The sequence below is a fragment of the Topomyia yanbarensis genome, chromosome 2 (genome assembly GCF_030247195.1).
Source record: "Topomyia yanbarensis strain Yona2022 chromosome 2, ASM3024719v1, whole genome shotgun sequence".
NCBI classification, from domain to species: domain Eukaryota; kingdom Metazoa; phylum Arthropoda; class Insecta; order Diptera; family Culicidae; genus Topomyia; species Topomyia yanbarensis.
In genome coordinates, this window is record NC_080671.1 from 25,545,219 (window position 1) to 25,567,184 (window position 21,966).

General features: G+C 37.5%; 1 protein-coding gene across 1 annotated transcript in view; it reads right to left on the reverse strand.

Moving 5' to 3' along the window:
- LOC131678782 (ATP-binding cassette sub-family G member 1) overlaps positions 1-21,966 on the reverse strand; it is a 159,759-nt gene that overhangs the window by 94,807 nt on the left and 42,986 nt on the right. The gene's annotated exons all lie outside the window — the stretch shown is intronic.

Sequence of the window (21,966 nt, forward strand, 5' to 3'; positions counted from 1 at the left end):
TTCTTAGGAACTTGGAAAATGAGTGGTGGAAACTAATCATTATGTAATGTATTTCTAGAAAGCGCGATTAAGCCACTCTAGCGCAGCAAGTTGCGACTCCCAGGTTTTCACTTCAACTTTTTGGCTCCTTGTTTCGCGCGTTGATAGGATTCATACATTCACATTCGGCTGTGATTATGCGAGTATATTAAGATTCAACAGAGAATGTCTCAAACATCGGCCATTTTTTAAAACGAAAAATGCAGTTTTTTGCACACCGTGTTTAAAATCTTCCAGAAAAGCAATCAGTACTCAGTAGTATTCTAATACACGAAAAAAAATTGTTCCCAAAATCGTGAATAAAGTACCATGAATTTTGGAACAACCACTTTTTTATGTTACGAAAACAGGACCATGAACAAAAATCATGTTCAATTTCTCTTCAGTAATGCTCGCATAGCGTTTTTATTAGTGAAAATATTTGGTTTTGTTTTATGTACTTCAGTCATATTTTCCGCCATGTCATTAACAAATCGATTTTCTGTGCGTGAACTAGTACACAACTTTATGAACATTATTCATAAAACCAAAGGTTGACTTATGATGTTATTCATAGATTTAGGAACATTAGTTCACAAAATCAAAAGTCTGGATGCTTTCTCGCGAACTATTTCACGAAACTCAGATTTTTGTTCATGAATCCATACAATTCTCTTGAGCTAATGTATGTTTCTTAATATATTAATCACGATCCAATATCTGTGCTCGAGAAATAGTTCATAAAATCATCATATATTATTCATGCATTCGTGAACTGATTCATGGTTCCCAGTATAATAGCTACGATCCACCATTCATGGCGGTGAAATTATTCACGAACTCATCAAATATGATTCATGTATTCGTGAACCGGTGAATGATTCCTAGTACAATAGTCACGACAGACCATTCGTACACGTAAAATATTTCAAAAAATGATTCATGATTCCTAGTACTTGATCTAAGATCAATAATGCATGCTTGTGATATTGAGAAGATATCCCTAATAATTTTCAATTTTATGCAATATGCTCATGAAATTTTCATGGGAACTATTTCACAAAATCTAGAGTATTATTCGTAGAATCAGTTTTGCTCCATGCACTATTTCATGAAATATGATATGTCCAACCGGTAGCGACCAGCAAGAGGCACGAGCAGTAAATAAAAGATAAAAGAAACTATTAATTGTGCATGGAAAATTTTCCATACAAATAAAGCATCAATTATTAACTTTTATTCATATCTTTGGCTTAATTTAATCTATAAACAATCGGTGAGATGCAAATGAGTCAGGGAATCTAGAAAAAATAGTAATTTTTAGTTACAGTGCTGCCATATATGCTATATTTCCAGTTTAAAACTAAAACTGCATTTTTCTCACAAATTGTGTATTTTTATTTTGGAAATGATTATGCCATTGTATTTTTCAAATAGTTTTACACAGAAAAACATCTAATACATCAAGATAACTTGTGCCAATCTCCAGACACAGTTATTTGAAGCAAAAGACACTAAATTTCTCAACACATTTCTCGCTATATCTCAGTAACCAAGCAGAATATCAAAATTCTAAAAACGCCACTTTGTAGAGATTTTTTAGACAAGTAATGTGGCCTATCTAACTCAGTTTACCCCAAAATGGCGTTTGTTATAATACATAATACATTATAGAGCAAAAACTCGTGTTCGTGGAACAAGATCCTGCTTATTAGTAACACATTTATGTTCTTGCTTATATTATCGCGATACTTCGACAACCGATAATAACCAAAAAATAACAGATTGCGATAAAGCGAATAGAAATTACGAATATCATAATAATACTGTTGATGTCATGAACATCGGTCACATCACTCCACGTGTCAAATTTGAAAGTAAACTCCAGAATATGAGCATGAATTACTCTACTCATGATCAAAATACCACGAAATAGAAATTACGAAAATCATGACTAAGATCCTGCAATCGTGAACATAAATCACGCTACTCTGACAGAAATATCCGATAGCAAACTCACGAATAAAATATTACGGTAAGTTTATAAGAAATAACAAAAATCGCGAATAAGCTCCTGCAATCATCAACATCGTTTAACTGTCCAGGGAACAACCTTAGTAACCCTACCAAACATTCGAATGTAATGCCATGTATATATTCGAAGGGAACTGGTTTTTTGGAAACACAAATAGTTTCATGCATGCGAGGTTTATTATTCATAATTTCAGGAACTTAGTCACGGTTTTCATAAATCCTTCAGTTCACGAAATCGTGATCTTGTTTTCATGAATTTATGAACGGATTTTTTTCCGTGTGCCGCCCCGATTACATTGATTGATTTTCATGAAAATCTTGTAAGGAAAAAATGGCTTGTTTCGTTTTCTAAGATGGCTTTTCGAAGCCTTTTGAGGCTTTCTCAGTTAAACCTTAATGTAAGTTAGCTGTAGATTGGTTCTTAAGTTCAGTTATCATGTTGCCGCACAGTGGTCCCAAATCCCAAAAAAGACGGTCAAAAGCATTGACCGGTCTTAGATGGCAATTTCATGCTTAGGTATCTTGAGCAACGTTTCATGAAACGTAATAACGCATCTAAATCTGCTTGCGCTCTTACTTTTTAACGGGATTTTTGAGATAAATTTAATTCTCGACAAACATATGGTTAGGGCACAAAAGCCAAATGTCCTAGCAGTCAACGAAAGAAATCAACTTTTCATTTTTTTGTTTAAAACGGCTATGCTGGGCGAGTACCGGTTCGTCTGGAATAACCCTCCCAAAGCGAATTTTGACAGTTGGCTTTTGAGCCATAATCATATGTTTATCAAAAATTCAAGAATATTTTTTTCCAAATTAACGGCTAAATATGATTATTTGGCAGTTAATTTCGAATGACTTTGCTGAAGATACTATTTAACTATAAATTCTTGCGGGCGATATAGAGGGAGGGGTACCTTAAAATCAGTTTTTGCCATTCTCTCTATACACTCAGTTTTTTTCGCGGTTTTTTACGAGTTTTTATATGCGGGTTTTCTAATTACTGCGGTTTTTTTACACGGATTTTTCAAAATAACGCGGATTTTATAAGTCCTTTTGAATGCAAACGACTTAGAAGATTTTCGGAACGATGGAGGAGACGGGTCTGGCTGACTCTTTATGGCCCGCACTTCAACAATGTGGGTATTTTTGGAATAGTCTTGACGAGTAAGAGACGAATGTCAATGTTTGACGTCATTTTGAAATTCAAGATGGCGACTTCCGGTTCACCAGAATTTTCCATGAACTAATCAATATGAATTTTTCAATTAACGCGGTATCTCCTGCTTAAAAAACCTGGGTGTAAACTTCCTCGAATATTAGATCTTATAAACCAGAGATGCGCAAAATATTTTTATGCGTTCATCCAGTAGAGTGCGGGAATTTTGATTCTGAATGATTCGAATAAAATACATTGTTAAAATAAATTGCTGAAGTGAATTCAACTGTTTAATTAAAACTATTTGTTCTACCACTTCAACTTCATAGTTATTCTTATCAGCCTGTTAACAAATCAAAAGATGCTGAATTCAGCTGGTCAAAAGCAAGAATTCTTATGCAGGCAATCGTTTGAAAATAATTAGAATGACCGTACGAAACGTGTGTATCTATTTGACCCCTATTCCACCCATAACTCAAGTAGAACCTGGCACCAAATTTCAGATGGAGGCCGAATCCGGTTGATCAAAATTAGTATGCCCAGGAAATCGATTGAAGATGGTTAGAATAACCACACGAAACGTATTACCTCAACTCAAGTTTGAAGCTAAACCTAGCTGTACTTCTCGGAAAAAGGCTGAATGCAGCAGAAGTAAGATTTCTATGTAAAAAACTCCACAGAATTGTTTGCAAAAAATCAGTTTGATCGCACGAATCTATTTTACTCTTTATTCAATCCATTGAACAAGCTACCACTTGAAATGGCTTTTGAAGCAGGCTTAGATTTGAGGTTAAGTGAAACTTGTTTCGTGAGATCATTCTAACTCTCGATAATTTATTTCTTGAACGTTTGAGCATAATGAATACTATTTTCTATTAGTCATAATCATATATAGCAACCCCCAAATGTGACGAAACATATTTTGATCAACCCATACCAAAATTATAAGCGATAGCATATTGACGAAAAAGACACCAATTGGCTTTCGGATAACCCTAGTAGCCCTCGTTTATCACAAAAATATCAGCCCCGTCATCGTGCAACTAATTCCATTTCCAGCTGGGTTTACAGCGTATTGAGTACGTCTCTTCTGCGAGAGGTAATCAACGAGCACTGACACGCGACACTATACACCACATCTCTGCGGTGAGCGACATTCGGAAAGATCCGCACAAAGCAAAAAGCAAACATCTATCGAGGTGCCTCCGGCAGACAGCGCGTACAGGTTGCTTGGTTGCACGGTAATAGGCGATGTTGATTGAAATAGAAGCATTGCTTGGATTGTATTCTGGCCTACTGCGCTAGAACATTGCTTGCGTGGGACAAATACCTAAGTGGTCATAACCCACCATAATCTACCCTATGCTCTATTATACGCAGTTATAGTGCACGCTACCTACGCTGTCTGTCGACCTGACTGCGAAAGACTATGTAGAGAAACGGAGCTAGGAATTCGACTGTGTCGGTCAGATATTTGCATTTAGGTTTAGGCGGATCTTTCCGCTTGGGTGGATCGTTTCCTTCGAGTGCTGAACCGTTGATGCCGGAGGTTCTCACCTGCTTTCACAGTAGAAACTGAACCGGTTGGATATTGCCATTTTGCTTTGTGCGTTCAATCTCGCATGTTTTTCGCTGGCGTAGTAGGGACGTAGTGTATGGTGTTTCCGTCGGTGCTCGTTGATCACCTATGGACGTACCACGCGCTGTGAACCCAACTCAATCGACATTATTTGTACGAGTATGGGCCTGATATTTTGCTAGCAGCCAAAGGCTACTAGTGTCATTTGAAAGCCGAATAGTGAACATATCACTTCCACTTTTAGAATGGTATTCGTCTCTTGCTCAGAAACGTCATATCGTCATACCTCAGCTTATAAATAGCACATTTAGCTTCAAAATGGCATCCAAGTAAACAAAAAATGACTTTTTTGAAAATTCTACCGCTGCGTAACCCTTCATGCTGTGACACGGTGTTCCTAAAACCGTTATTAACAAAAAAAAATTACCATAAATTTGTCATACGGCATTCGAAAGATACAGTATCCAAGCATCTTCTCAGTGAATTTCAAAATGATCCATCGAGGGATTCGAGAGAAATTGCGATTTGAAGTTTTATAACACGTTTCATAAGGCTACCAGCAAACACCCACGGCTTTGGTCCTATCTCTATGAACAAAAAAATATTTGTCTACTTATTTAGTACATGACATTCGAAAGATATAGTAATCAAGTATATCCCCTGCAAGTTTGAAAATATTTCATTGACGGATTCGAAATTTATAACGGTTTGGATGTGGTATGCGGTCATAGATGAGTTTTCTACCAGACATTAAGCGTGAATCCATGTTTGTCCATTGCTATTTAGATCGTTTATACGTGTCGCGGTTTTTAAAGGAAAACCTTACCATTTAATTACATAAATATAATGTACAAAAGGTGTTATTATTATTATGGTGCACTGAAAAAATATGAAAATAGGGTTGTCTACCACACGTTAAGTATAATATGTAAATTAAAAAATGGATAAAAGTCGGAATGTTTACTTCAAAAGGCCATATCTCAATGGTTTGTTGACCGATTCTAATTATTTTTTCATTATGGAACAAGTAGACGTTTCATCGTTGAGAAAGGCAAAAAAGAAGAGCAATAAAGAAGTCCAGTGACTTCAGTCGAATCAACTACATCAGCTATTCAGCCGGGAACAATGGAGAAATTAGTAAAACGGCGCTTCATGACCTTTCTGGAGGAGAGAAACTACCTCGACCTCCTGTCCGCAGTTTCCTTTCCTTTCGGAAAGGGACTCTTCTCAGTTATCCATCTCAGTTCCTTTGGAGGAAACAAGCACGCTGACATCGCGATCCTTGATCTCACCAAAATAACAGGCTCTGGCAGACAGGTAATAACTGCTACGGGAGGATGTTTTGCATCAATCACAGAGCTAGATTCAACAAGTGGATCGTGGATCTGACAGTTGCCTATTGTTATCTCCTTCAATAAGACAAAGTTCAGGCCGTAACGATTTTCGATGCTATTAATTTGTGTGAGACAGTTGAAGCTGAATCTGTGCATTAGTGCAGCGCAAACGGTAAAAATGTAAGAACGAAATGCGTTGACTATAAGTGCGCCATTAGCATGTGTAGATGGACTGTAGTCTTTAAACAATAATGTACAATCATTACTTCCAAGGCAAGAACAAAACAGAATCAATCGATCGGACATGGTTGTTTGCACTGAGAACGCCCGCAACGTGTGATTTACGACAAAACTGCGATCGTTTCTATAAACAGCATAGGTATCGCCAGAAAGCTGACGAGAATGAATCCTATCATCTAACCAGTTCTCAGTGAGAACCACTATGTCGTAATGAGAAGAAGAGATTGTGAGGAAAACTTAATCGATTTTTGTGCGTAGGCCTCGGACATTCTGGTAATAAATCGTGAGTTTACCATTCCAGCCTGCCTCGAAAGTCATTGCCTCCAATACCTCCACATCATTCGAAATCAGTCTGGATTATCAGTCATTATTTGATGATCGTCTGGAAGTTGTCATTATTTGAAAGACGAGCAGTACTATTCGAAGCTTTGGCAGCACATATACAGCTTCTAATGTTACCTGATGGAGTAACGCAGCATGCTTAACCGTTATGTGTCCGACGCGGTACCCGGGTACCTTTTTAGGTTTCAATTCAGGAAATTCCTATGTTTTATCCATAGCTGGAAATTGAATCTTTGTGATATCTTAGAACTCCACTAAGTCAAGCTTTTGGGTTAATAATATTGCTGATATAGTAAGGGGGGCGTTAGGAGGGGCTCCTGAATTTTTTTACTACGTAACATGCCGACGTGGGTAGCCGGGTACCCACAACACTGAAATGCCAATAACTAAGGTAATTTCCAACCGATTTTGATGCTTTTGGGTGTTTTGGATTCAGGAACTCCTCCGATTTTGGACTTGGTAAAATGAATCGGAATACTTCATTCGGTTCCCGGGAATCCGGATTTCCGAAAGCAGGTTCCAGTTCTGGGATACTATTTGTGAACTTCAATCGAATACTAGCAATATGGGTATCAAAATTCTTGGAGTTGCATCAGTTGGCTGTACCTCGTGGTTTTGGAACAATTTGGTGATTTGACCCCGAAACGGACATTCCGGAGCAGGTTCCCGCGGGGCCGTGAGTGGCCATTCCATTCCAATTCCATTTTTTAAATTGCCATAGGGTCACGTAACAACGAATAACAGACTTCCGAGACAATTTGAAGAGTTTTGATACTCATATTGGTAGGACATTATTAAAATTTACAAATCATACCCTAGTACTGAAACACTACCCCGGAAAATCAGGATTATCAAGCACCAGATCCATTCATCCGGTTCAATTTTATAAATCAAAAAGTGGAAAAGAGTTCCTGAACCCAAAAAATCTAAAAGTGTCCAAATTGGATATGGGAAACCATAGTTATGAGCATTTCAATTTGTGGGTACCCGGGTACCTTCGTTGGCCTGTTAAAGGTCTTTTTTTGTTGGACACATAACAGTTAAATACCAGTTTTGATGAAACGACGAAGTTTTAATGATCGGATGACGTCTCGCACGTCTGGAAGAGATCGTCACTTGAAAGGCGCCCAACATTAGGTGTTAGATGTGACTCTCTGCTCTGGCGGGATTGCGCAATCAACCAGCTCAAACCGTCATTATCTGATCATAAGTACCTACATCGTCATTAATCATTAAAAACGTCTAGATGTAGGCTCTCGCCGTTCTTCGTTGTAATAGTTAAATTTTGAATAAGTGATAGTACAAAATTGGATTTAGGTATGTGGGTTTAGCTAGAATAATTCCCACACTTATTGATCAAACAGTGCCTAATGATTTCCACTCCATTTCGGATTTTCGGTAAATTTACAATGTCGTGGAATAGAAAATCGAGTCACTTCCCACATCAGCTGTGAATACTGACAATTGCGAGTAGTGTGCTCGTGCCAATATCTTAAAAAACAGGACAAAATTTGATGAAAATCAAAGAAAGGTTACGTTTCGATGACGCTAAAGGATTGTCTAGTCTAGTTTAGTCTAATCTACACATGCACAGCCGATCCTGAAAAATTGCAGGCGTTCGCCTACAATTTTTCTTGTCAATACTGGTGTTAATGCACTTATGGTACGTGGCACAATCACTAAAGCGGTCAGGCCAACTGTACAGCTTATAAAATGAAGATGACTCAAAATTATACGGCAATCAAATTATTCATTTAATGAAGAATTTAATCAACGAATTATTTTTAATAAGGAAGAAATGTGGACAACCGTACCGACCATTTCAATTTGATAGGGGGTTGATAAATCGTTGGGTGTGACTTGGCTAAAAGGGTTAATGTCACTCCTTTGGTCTTAAGTTCCTGCGATGGGACAGAGGTATTAAGTGCTGTTCTGGCTAATAAGCCTAGGTTATAGCGCTTTTGCTCGCTCTCTGAAATAATGAACGAAAATAATTGACGAAATCGGTTAATTAGTATTATCGGAGGAATCAAGATAAATACCATTCCAATCCAGTAGAGTGGAATAACAATATATAATATTATAAATAATACTAGAACGAGCTTACCGGTAATGAATACCCACCGAAACTGATACAGAACTTGACACATCCGTGACTGTTGCTCCCGTTATGGTGCTGGCGGCACTGACTAGATCGCCCGTGACCTATCGGTGACCCTGAGTTCACCTATAGACTCCAGACGCAAACCCACATTTGCGAGTGAGAAACTAAGACCCATATCCCAAATGTTTGCTTGTTCCACCCGTTCACTTTCACCTAAATACGAGTTCTTAAAAGTGCGGAAAAACTATCATAAAACTATTGGTGCGACATTTGGTGTTATTCCCCTGATTGGTGAGGTATCAAATTAACAGATTTGCCAATTTTTCGTTCCACTTTGGCGAGAATATTTAAGGAAAATCTTCAAACTGGGTATTTTTGTTGCACTATTCTTTAGGTTTTTGTTTGAGAGGTTGAAAGAAAGACGCGGCATCGGAAAACGACGACCCGTAATGCTGGGAAAAGGATTTTCACTTCTCACCGTTTTGTGTCTGATTTTTGGTATGAATATCACTCGCGTCGAAAACCAACGGGAAAATTTCTGCAAAGGTAATGCGGGGATGGGAATAATAACAAAATAATTCACTTCCTGTAGTTTTAGTTCACCGGGTGACGGAATACAAATTCGATCGTCGAGATTTAATAGATTTTGCAGGGAGCTGAAAAATCAGCTGAAAAAATCGACTGTTCGCGATGAAGGCATGGCCTACTGCTCGATGACGCCAAAGGATTGTCTGTTAAAAAAGTTTCACGGGTGTCTCGCTTCAATCCCTCCTAACTCTTTCATTTCCAGTTTCAGTGGGTTTGACTTAAGATATGGTATTGTTTGATTCCCTGCGGATAACGAACAAAGCCCCAAGAGACAAAAGATGGTTTCCTTATACCCATCAGCGACCTAGAGATTCTGTGCTTGGCTAAACGAGACATCAATCGGTATTAGCCAGTTATTGTAGGCGTTGACATATGCTATGTGAACTGTTTGGATTTAGTCTCTACTGGTGCCAATTTGGTGTTGGTACTTATCATCTAAGTGGCAGCAAGTTGGTGTCAGTTGCTGATGAGTGGAACACGAAACATTCAAATCCAACTTCTTTCAAAATGGAAAAATGTGAGACAATGTTTTCGTTCAGTATTTCATTGAATTGTAAAAAAACAAATTAGTTATACAATACATAAACAATATTCTAAAACCAAGCTTCCTATAATTTATACAATCAAACTTAAAAAAATAGCAAATTAAAAAGTGTCAATGTTGGTTTATTCTAGACTGCAAAATATGATAAAAACGGTGAAAATTCGCTAAAACGAACATAACCGCAATTTCAGATTGACACCTCTTTCAATCGTTTACCAAGAGTTCCATACTAATAACCGTCACCAATTAACCGGTAGTTCTGCGTATAAGACAAGTTTAAGTTCAAACCAGTCAAACCCAAACGACGGTAAATTATAATTTTTTTTAGGAAAAAAGCACGTTATAGGTTGATGCCTTTATGCAGCGCACTGGGCCCGGGAACGGTCAAGTCGTTAGACCTGTTCTTCAATCGCGCAAATTATCTCTCCACCGTCAGTGTAGTTATTCTAGACAGTGTAATTGCAATTATTATCATAAATCTGAGTGCTTGACTTCATGTGCGCGAAGAAGCTAAGGTCCAAGTAGCATAAAAAACAGAAATATTTTAAGATTGAAGCAAACGTAACCGGTTCCCCGATGAATCGACCACTTTTTGTAGGTACATCCGATTCTATGTGTGCCGTCAGACCGTGCTTTCGATAGGAACTTTGATTTGTATTACTCATAGGTGCCAGGGTAATTTGCCTGTTCTAAACGCATTAGTAATAATGGGAGGCTATTTTTCGTTATAATTACAGGTATTTTAACCTCATGGACATTCACTTCCTACCAGACGAGTATTAGTAACTCGATATACAACAATGAACTGTGCATCAAACGGTGTCAATTCAATCACAGAGAAACACTACAGAAGTCTTATTCAGCTTCGTTGGTATTGAGTCGTTCTATTATTTCAAATTTGAAGGAAAACAAAACCATATAAAATATACGAAGAGTAGCAAACGACTTCTGAACCTGAGAAGAGCGCGACTGTGTTAAAATTCTAGATCTCAGTGTGCGTATTTTAAACGTCAGATATCGTAATAAAGAGGGAGCATATCCTGGATAGCAAGTAGTTTGGGAATCGGTTGTGCTGATATTCAGATATCCATCATTCAGAATTCCAAATCAAATTCCGGGTCTTAACGGCATTAATTGAAGTGGCAACCGAAGTATGGTGAAAATGAGCACATCACTCTACCTAATCGGTTGAAATGTATAAAGAGAAATCGAAAAGATGATGTCAGTGACGTATTGAAAAAATAATTTGAGGTCCATTAGTTTATATAATCAGGAGTGTACGTAAAACTTAGAATGAATAATCAGAAAAAGGCTGATTCATTCCGCTGATCAGAATGAAGGATAAAAAGTACGGTGAGTATAATATTCATCTCTAGGTTTAGAAAAAACAATTACAGCACGTTATTTTAGATTGGCACCTCCTTGGCAACGCGAACACGCATATGAAAATTTATATGGATGATGAAACCATATTTATTGTGTCCCTGGAAGTTTGCCAAAACAATAACCGCTTTTGCTCTTATTTTCAATATTTGCATATGTTTTAAAACCCAGCTACTCTCGTTTTCTCCTGTCACTGCTCGGTGCAGGAAAAAAATCATTGAAAACAAACAAACAGGAACTAAACACCCACCACACAGTCGGCTCTGCCTTGACTCTGCACTGATAACGAACAAACAAACACACAGCGCTCGGCTGTCGACTAACGGATCTAGTCGCCAATGCTTTCCGTTAATATATTATTTAGTTATTGATTCGCCGTGCCGCCACGCCACTCAGCACCGGCCGCCGTGAAAAGCTTAATGCAAGGCCGTTTCGCTTCACCCGCTTCTAGCGGGTGCAGATGACTTCCAGCCAGGGTCATGGTAGCACTAGAACACATCGTGAACGCGCTTGCCTGTTCGCGCCGCACAGGTTACTGATAGATTATTATTTAGGTAAGCGGAAATATGAAATTGTGGCCCAAAAACCAGTCTATTTAGCTGATCGTCTCGAAGGGTATCGGACATTTGTTTTGTGTTGCAAGTTTGATTTGGAAGTAACCGATTGTACACGTACACGTAGTAACTTCACTCAGAAGTGGTAGTAAAGCACAGCATGACTCCTCATGAACTTTGTTCTTGGTTAAAGTACAATGTTTTCTATTATGTTTTGCCACCCTTTCCCCGTCAAACTGCAAAGTGGATTCCTGCCTAATCATGGTGCAGTATTACCCAAGTACAACCTTTCCCAGCAGCGTGCTGGCTGATAGTGCGTTATCGCATCGGCCGCAGTACTTGGTAACAATAATCCGAGTGACTTCCGCGTGTCTAGAACGAATTTGTCAGATGGCCTACATTTAAGCTATTGACTGTCTGTGTATAGGGCTGATGAACTGCGTTTGTTTTCGATTGGATGTTGTAAAATTCCAGTCCGGACCGATTGTTTCCTCGCGGTAGAGTGAAGCTTTGTTTGGTATGAAGTGTGGATGCGATTGAGCAATGCAATTAAATATTTATTGTGCCTGACGTGAATTCAAATTGTGGCTTGCGTGATTGTCATGTACACATGCATGTGGTGATTTTTTTCCCATTTGGATTAATACGATAACTTATAAGAATATTCAAATTGGCTTAATATTACATCAATGTATATCTTTGTGATCGACTGGGGGTGTTTTATGTTTGGATATTGGCTTTCGCAGTTTTGTATAAATATCAAACTTATTTTTTGATTATCCGACTTATCGGCCGTTTTGGTGGCCTTTTTCAAAGAAAATTATCTGCCTGGATCCATGACAATAGCGACAGATATATAATTTTCCTTAAAAAAGGCCACCAAAACGGCCGAAACGTCGAACAATAAAAAAATAAGTCGTTTGATATTTACACAAGACTACAAAAACCAATACCCAAACATTATATCCATGGTATCGCAAAAGAATTTTGAACGAAAATCATAAAAAAATCAGTAAATCATGATCAAATTGCAACTTACGCGAATACCGATTAAGAATCAAATTGATCACTGTCAAAATCAATATTGATTTCAAACTCATAAAACTGGTATACGTAATGCGAAGCAGCAATTTTTTTTCCTTTTCTGTAATCAGATTTAATGACATAACTTAATTTTTCCGTAAACGGAAATACGACCGAACTCATAAAAAGCGGGAATGGCCAGCTGTTAGAAACAATGGGTGCAGGATCGGTACGATCCTCACGGAATAAATAAGATCATAAATTATTTAACCAAACATAATAATTTCGTGAACTGAGTGATTTACAAAAATTGTGACCAAGTTCCTGAAATTATGAATATTCAAGAAGCTATTTGTGTTTTCAAAAAATGAGTTCGGGCCGAAAAAATACATGGCGTTACATTCCAGTGTTTGGCTGGGTTACTGTAGCTGTTCCCTGGACATCTTGTTCATAATTTGCGGATAAACTGCTTTGTATAAAGTATATCAACTAAAAGAAACGATGACATAAACGATGTTTTCTTGATTTCAGGAGCTTTGCAACGATTTTCGTAATAGCTCATCACGTTATCGTGATATTTTATTCATGAGTTTACTATCGGATTTTTCTGGAAGAGTAGCGCTTATGCTCATGATTTCAGGATCTTAAAGGGCGAACACGAAATTATTGCGACACATTCAACAAGGCATAACTTTTTTACCATTGCACAGTGGTCCAGATCGCTAATTTAGGAGGAATTTTTACTTTCTGACAAACCTGTATAATTTAGCCGTATCATGTCTTAGGATGAATTTGTGTACTTTAGAAGATGCTTCTTTTTATTGGAATAGTTATTAGGGTGGTTCTAATTTATCTAAAATACGAAAATAAACTTTTTACTGATGAAAGATAGAGCTCCACAGTCTTCCACAAAGTTGTAAAGTAACTTATTTTGAATAAATTTGTTGAACATATTAAAGCTCTATCTCTTTTAGTTTTTGTTATACAAGAAATTTAAAAAAAAAGATTAGGGTGTTCCTGAAAAAAACGTTTTTTTAGTATAACTTTCGTATCTTTTACTTTTTGTTAACACAACCTTTGAACAGCTTATTGAAAACTTCAAGCCGAGTATTTTTCTCCAAGACACCGAAGGTCTAACTTTTTTCTTTAAAAAGTTATGGACACTTTTCGTTAAAAAAATAGCCTATTTCAAGGCTCAATATCGCTGATGCGGGCACCTAAAATTGAATTCTGTTTCCACCACATGAAAGACCATACTTATTAGTATATTTGAGCAAAAATTGGCGAATACGATATTTGTTTAAAATTTGCAATTTAGATTTAAAGTTTGTAGTTTTGCAGGTTCAACGCATTAAAGCATTTACACACATATCGTTGTATTATGAAAAAAGCCACTTTCAAATATCATTCTCTCATCGCAGCAAGCTTTGCATAAGTGAAACGACTGTCAAAAAAGGTTTCTGATTTTATTCGTTTTAAATAAAACTAGTAAATATGGATATTAGTCGAAGAGAGTTGGCGAATTTGCTTATTGCTGGTAAAAAGACAGATGAACTGCTTAAGTTCATTACAAGTAGTAATCCAAATGTAAAATTGAGACTTGTTAATGTTCGAAAGAAATTTTATATTTTGTTAAAACAACCTTTGAACAGCTTTTAGAAAACTTCAATCGACGTTTTTTCATAACTCTGAAAGTCTAACTTTATACTTTCAAAAGTTATGGAAACTTTTCGCTCATAAATAGCCCTTTTTCAAATGTCATTATCTCTGATTGGGGCAAATAAAAGTAAGTTCGGATTGAACCATAGAAAAGAACATACTTTTAAGTATATTTGAGCAAAAATTGGAAAATATTATTTTTTTTAAGCATGTAATTTTAAATTTACTAACCAAAGTTTTAAATTTTATCGCATAGCGACATAAAAGAAATTGCCTAAAGCCTTTGTATTTCCTTTTCTGTTTTGCTTACATATCAACAATACAGAATGTGTTCATTAAAAATAATTTGGCTATGACAACAATTTATGATTTATATAAGGAGAATTTATTCAATGCCAATTAATTCAAAAGTAGATGCATTGCATTTTCAGGTATATCCAGCGGTGCTCGTTGAATTCGACGTTTACATTTAAGAGAAATTATAGGATCTGATGAAACAAGAAGTCTCTTGAAAACGTCATCAAGATTGACGAGTCGATCGAATTTGCGTGCGTGGAATTCTCGGAATCTGCGAATACTTTTATTCCTGGTTTCTTGAACTTCTTCACTGCACATACCTACTGGCAGCATGTTATGTTGAATAATGCTTCCTCCATGGACCAGGAGTTTATGCACGGTTGGTGAGAGAGCGTACCAACCATACAGGCGTACATAAAGCAATCGTGTATCTTCGGCGTAACTCCGGTAAGCATCCGCGTTAATTCCCAATTTGCTGTTGATGATTGTTAATAGCACATACATACGTTCTAGCAACATTTCGTCCAACCCGGTTTCTTCTGCAACGACATCTCGGTTTCTGAAAAATTTTCGAGCTGTGTTACCATCGTTAGAATTTCCGCCACCTGGCAAAGGTTCGCTAATACGAAGACCTAAACGGTCACGTAACGCTTGTCGAATTTTTATTTGTCGTTCCTTAAGCTCGCTGGTATTTTTGCCTACGCGCCAACGCGGTTTTGCTAGAGCTAAACGGTAAGCAATATTCAATAGTAACTCCATTGCTCGTATTAATGCATGTAAAGGTGAAAAAACATATAAACTATCCGGTGGATCGCTGGCTTCCAGTAAAGGATCATTCAATCGCTTTCCGGAGCGTTTGCATATATAACACGCTTGAGACGGTGTGCCTGTTACGTCATTCACTACCTTCGTATCAACCATGGAAAATATGAAGCTTGAACTAATCGGAATCTTGCGCATATTAACATTTACTATAGTCGGGACTAATTCATCGATTTGCTTGTTCATCGCGGCAACTTCATCCTTTGTTAGTTCAGGATTTTCCTTCTTGAAAATTAATTTTACTGGTCGGCACAGGGATACTGAAGATGGAAAATCATTATTCCAAAGAATGCAATCTCTTGACTCATCTTTCCGGCGACTAACTACACGTAAAGGTACTATAGATAGAGCAAATATATGCGAATCGTTATACTCGAATAGTTCTCCATTTTCATCTTCGTCAACGCACATTTGCTTGTATCTATGTTCAAGTGGAAAAGATACTGTCAGTAAAAGTTTAGAAGAAAAATAATGTTGCCTACCGGGAATGGTTGCTGCTTCCATCGCAGCCCCACTTAAAGATTACAAACGTATTATCCTCAGGATGCAGTGGTAGAACTCCAATATTCAGAAACGAGATGAGTCGTTCCACGGTATGGTTAACAAGAGCTTGAAGGGGAACATACGCACAAGAAGGCTGAACAGAAATTCCTGAAAAAAATTGCTGATTCAGGGACGAATCTTTGAGAATAGTACATACCGATCGGATAGCATAGTTTCTTTTCTTCTACTATTTTATTATACGCGGGATAAATGTCCAAACCATTCTGCATAACTGAGCTGCGTATGTTTTGGTACTGCGCCTTAGAAAAATCATTTTCACAAATAAATCTAAGTGCCTCCTCCGCAGTAAACGCTTCTGCAATCGGGACAGCCATAGATCCTAAATTCTCTACGGTAGATCTGACGGGACTTTTCGACAATCGTTCGATTTGTCTGCCAACTAAACGGAAACCAGTAGAATTAGCGTTGACGGCTGACGCTAAACCAAGTTCTTCCGTGGAATACTTATCGCGCAACTTTCCTAATCTTTTTATTTTGGCTCTGCGACATATTTCGGAAAATGGTTTCCTCTTTCGGCCTTTACCTTTACCTTCGACTTCGAATCTTAGCTTTCCTTCAAGCCACACAAAATTTTCCAGCTCAAACCGAATTTGCGTGCGCTTACTCCGAATCCACAACCTTCTAAATTCCAACATGAAGATTTTTATTTTCTTCCGAGCACTAACAAGTCTCAATTTTACATTTGGATTACTACTTGTAATGAACTTAAGCAGTTCATCTGTCTTTTTACCAGCAATAAGCAAATTCGCCAACTCTCTTCGACTAATATCCATATTTACTAGTTTTATTTAAAACGAATAAAATCAGAAACCTTTTTTGACAGTCGTTTCACTTATGCAAAGCTTGCTGCGATGAGAGAATGATATTTGAAAGTGGCTTTTTTCATAATACAACGATATGTGTGTAAATGCTTTAATGCGTTGAACCTGCAAAACTACAAACTTTAAATCTAAATTGCAAATTTTAAACAAATATCGTATTCGCCAATTTTTGCTCAAATATACTAATAAGTATGGTCTTTCATGTGGTGGAAACAGAATTCAATTTTAGGTGCCCGCATCAGCGATATTGAGCCTTGAAATAGGCTATTTTTTTAACGAAAAGTGTCCATAACTTTTTAAAGAAAAAAGTTAGACCTTCGGTGTCTTGGAGAAAAATACTCGGCTTGAAGTTTTCAATAAGCTGTTCAAAGGTTGTGTTAACAAAAAGTAAAAGATACGAAAGTTATACTAAAAAAACGTTTTTTTCAGGAACACCCTAATCTTTTTTTTTAAATTTCTTGTATAACAAAAACTAAAAGAGATAGAGCTTTAATATGTTCAACAAATTTATTCAAAATAAGTTACTTTACAACTTTGTGGAAGACTGTGGAGCTCTATCTTTCATCAGTAAAAAGTTTATTTTCGTATTTTAGATAAATTAGAACCACCCTAATAACTATTCCAATAAAAAGAAGCATCTTCTAAAGTACACAAATTCATCCTAAGACATGATACGGCTAAATTATACAGGTTTGTCAGAAAGTAAAAATTCCTCCTACATTAGCGATCTGGACCACTGTGCATTAGGTAAAAATCAACCAAATTTTACACACTTTCTCATTGATGTGTATTGTTTATATGCTGTCAAACTCGAAGTCGTGTTTTTCGATTCAACGAAAATGTCGCAGAGCTACGTCCAGAATGCAAAGAAGAGAGCTGGACTACATACATACAAGGTACAGAACTTCCTAAACCGCGATGAGCGGCAACAATCGACGGCTAAAACTCGGGCACGGAAGCTCTACGTGAAGATGCGGACAAAATATGGCTGCTGTGTGATGGACGACGAAACGTATATAAAAGCCGATTTTAAGCAAATTCCGGGGTTGGAGTTTTTCACCGGCAAGAGCAAGTTCTATGTGGACCGCAAATTTAAGAAGAAGAAAATGTCGAAGTTCGCCTCCAAATATCTCATTTGGCAGGCCATCTGCTCTTGCGGATTGAGGAGTGAGCCTTTCGTGACAAAGGGCACAGTAAATGGCGAGATCTATAAATCTGAGTGCCTCGAGAAGCGCCTTTTTCCGTTCTTGCAGCAGCACGACGAAGCTCCGCTATTTTGGCCAGATTTGGCATCATGCCACTATTCCAAAAGTGTCCTGGAGTGGTATGAGTCCAATTCTGTCCATTTTGTTCCAAACGACATGAATCCGCCAAACTGTCCGGAGCTGCGCCCGGTGGAGCAGTACTGGGCAATGATGAAGCGGGAACTTCGGAAGAGCAAGAAGACAGTCAAAGACGAGAAGGACATGTTAAGAAAATGGAAAAAAAAACTGAGAAACTGGTACCGGATGACACTGTAAAGACTTTGAATGGAGGGCATCAAGCGAAAATGCGTTCAATTTTACACTCAAGGCTCCATCGATTAACTTTTCTTTTGATTTTTGGAGTAAATATTTGTATAAAACTACCCTAAAATTTTGGTTTGATTTTAAACATTATAAGAAAATTGGCATGACATTTTCGGTGTCGCAATAATTTTGTGTACGCCCTTTAGTTACTCTTTTGATGTTTCAGTCACGACTAGTGTGATGTATGTTTATGATTTCAGGATTTTAGTCACGTGTTTCCCAATTTATATTCACGTTATCGTGATATGCTATTCTTGAGCTCTCTTTTGAATTTAAAATGGGGAGTAATGTGACTTATGTTCATGATATCAGCAGTTTTCGAAAAAAAATTTCATCTTATCGTGATATGCTAATTTTATTTTCTTTCGGTTTTTTTTACTCTGAGTAACGTAACAATATGAACTGGATCATAAAAGTGTAACTAATTCTCGGTATTTTGTTTTGTGAACTATGTCACGAACACGATGTGTGGCGCTATAATGTATTTTTGATGCTCAACGCAGTTTTCGTTTTCTGTCCAGACAGTAGAATGAACCTTATCAAATTTAGTGAAAATTTCATGACTCTTTGCTGAGTTGCATGAAATCGATAATAACTAGGGATGACTAATAAATATCACAAGCACTCAAGTTAGATCGTGAATCATCGATTACGAATCATGAACTAGTTCACCATTACAAAACAATATTTTATGAAATTGTAAACTATTTCACGAGCATGAATGCTCTGTCATGACTGCTATACTGGGAATCATGAACTAGTTTACGAATACATGAATAATATTTTGAGCATGGCTATTGAATCATGAATAATTTATTAGAAATCATAAAGTTCACGATGATACAAAGGATTCATGAACAATATTCCGAGTTTTGTGAAATAGTTCACTATAAAATATGTTTTGATTTTGTGAAGTATACCACGAAAACCAGAATAATGTTCATGAATCTATAAATAAAATCACGACTAAACTTTTGGTTTTATGGATAATGTTCATAAAGTTGCGAACTAGTTCACGTAGAAAAATCGATTTGGTAACGACATGGCGGAAAACGTGACAGAAATTCGCAACCAAAAACAAATATCTCCATCAATAAAAGCGTTACTGAAGGGCAATTTTGTTCATGCTCCTGTTTTCGTAACGAAAAAACGCGGTAGTCCCAGAATTCATGGTACTTTATTCGCGATTTTGGAAGGGCGAGACAAAATCTAGATTCCAACTCCGAGCAACTTTTTGGGTACCATTTGGGTCCTAGAACATCTGTGTAAATTCTTAGCTTGATCCCTGACAAAATATTTTTGCGCCCACTGTTTAAAGTTTACAAGGGATTTTATATGGGAAAATTAACTTTCACAAAATAATTCCTCCAGGAGTCGCCCATTGCTTCCTAAAAATAAACCGTTATGTAGCTTTTGTAGGAAATTTAACAAAGAAAGAACGTCTCGAAAACTACGAAACGATCTGACGCTAGAGAAAAATGTTATTAAGCTGAAACCAATTGATGCTCTGACAATTGATAAAATATTCATGTTTTCTAGCACCACTGCTGTTGGTTGTCCAATTATACGAAATTTTGTTTTAATCTTCTCTTAATGTGTCTAAATCATTTATCTATACTGTTTGGCCACTTCGCAAGAATTTTGAGGGATAAATTGAGGCTTCTTTTGTACATAATGAGAGAAAGTTAAAAAATTGTATACAATTTGACCGTCAGCAGCAGTGATGCTATGAAAAGTGAAATTTTCATCAATCTTCAGGGCATCAATCGGTTTTAGCCAAATAACATTTTCTACAAGCATCAGATCGTTTCGCGGTCTTCTAGACTTTGTTTCCTTGATAAATTTCCTTTTAAAATCAGACATCTATTTATTTTCAGGAGGTAACGGGCGGCTCTTGGAAAAATTAATTTGCAAAAGACGATTCCCCATACGAAATCCCATGTAAACTTTAAACCATGGGCGCAAAACTATAGATTCACCAATCGAACTAAAAATTTGCAGAGTTGTTCTGGAAGCTAAATGGGACCCAAAAAGTTACTCGGAGCGAATTTTTTTTTTCATGTAACCATGCCCACTCTATTGGACGGGCTCATAAGCCCTACCTACAAGAGGGGTCGTGAACTCGAGTGTAATAGCTATAGCGAATCATTATCCTGAATACCGTCAATTGATACTCTTCCGTGTTTTGTTTATCAGACCGCGCTCGTTGGCTGAATTCTTTGTCGGCGAATACCGGGTCTCGGGAAGGACACTCAAACACATAAACCAAATGTTTATACTGCGACAAAAGAATAAATTTCGTGACTGAAACTTACGTACGCATCATCTGTTTGAGGGTTTCAAAGCAGCGTATGATTCAGTGAAATGTAATGAATTGTGGTAGCTAATTGTTGGATATGACTTCCAACAAAACTGGTTGAGCTAATTTGTATAACGCTGGATAGGTCAACATTAGCTGTCAGAATAGCTAGAAAAAAGGCGACCCGTTGATGAAGTTAGGTCGATTTAAGTAGGACGAAGCACTCTCTAAAATGTCAATTAATGACGAAAGGGCGATTTATTTCAGCTTATGCCGTTTACATTTTTGGACGAGTTGGAATAAAATGCTTAACATTTTATATTTACGCCCTCCATTAGAGCTTGTACAGTCGTTTCCGGGAACGGTTTCTCTCTTTTTCTCCACTTCGTACCGCACCTTCGAGCGCTATGCCGAATAATAGATTAGAGAGTACATCACCCTGCTTCAGTTTTACGCCACAAACGAGTCGGATATCTCTCCGGCTAATTTCCGGATTGACACGAATCAGCTCAATCATTGTTGTCGAAACGACATGTTCAAGCATTATCTGCCATAGTTCGCTTGGTTTCACTGAATCGTACGCCGTCTTGAAGTCCATAAGCAGATGGTGAGTCCACAAGTTGTATTTCCGAAATTTACCCAGATTTTGTAGCAGAGTAAATATTTGGTCCGTCGCTGATCGTCCTTCTCGCTTTGTTATTCAAAGGATTCAGCAAAAGTCTGTTAAAGGATTCAGCAAAAGTCTGTTAAACAGAACACGTGAGCGTATCTTGTAGGCTGCAGTGATGATCGTTATGCATCGATAGTTAATACACGCGAGTGGCTCTCCTTGAAGATTGGGCAAATGGGGTCATCTAGCCAATCCGAAGGCATTTCCTCCTCCGCCCAGTTCATCCTGATCACGCAGTGGATTGCTTCTTACAGTCGGTCACTCCCGTCTTTCCAAAGTTTGACCGGGATTCCATCCTTCCCAACAGCCCTACTGTTTTTGTTACTGTTTGTGGAGCTTGTCCATCAGACCCAATTCTTATTCTGTG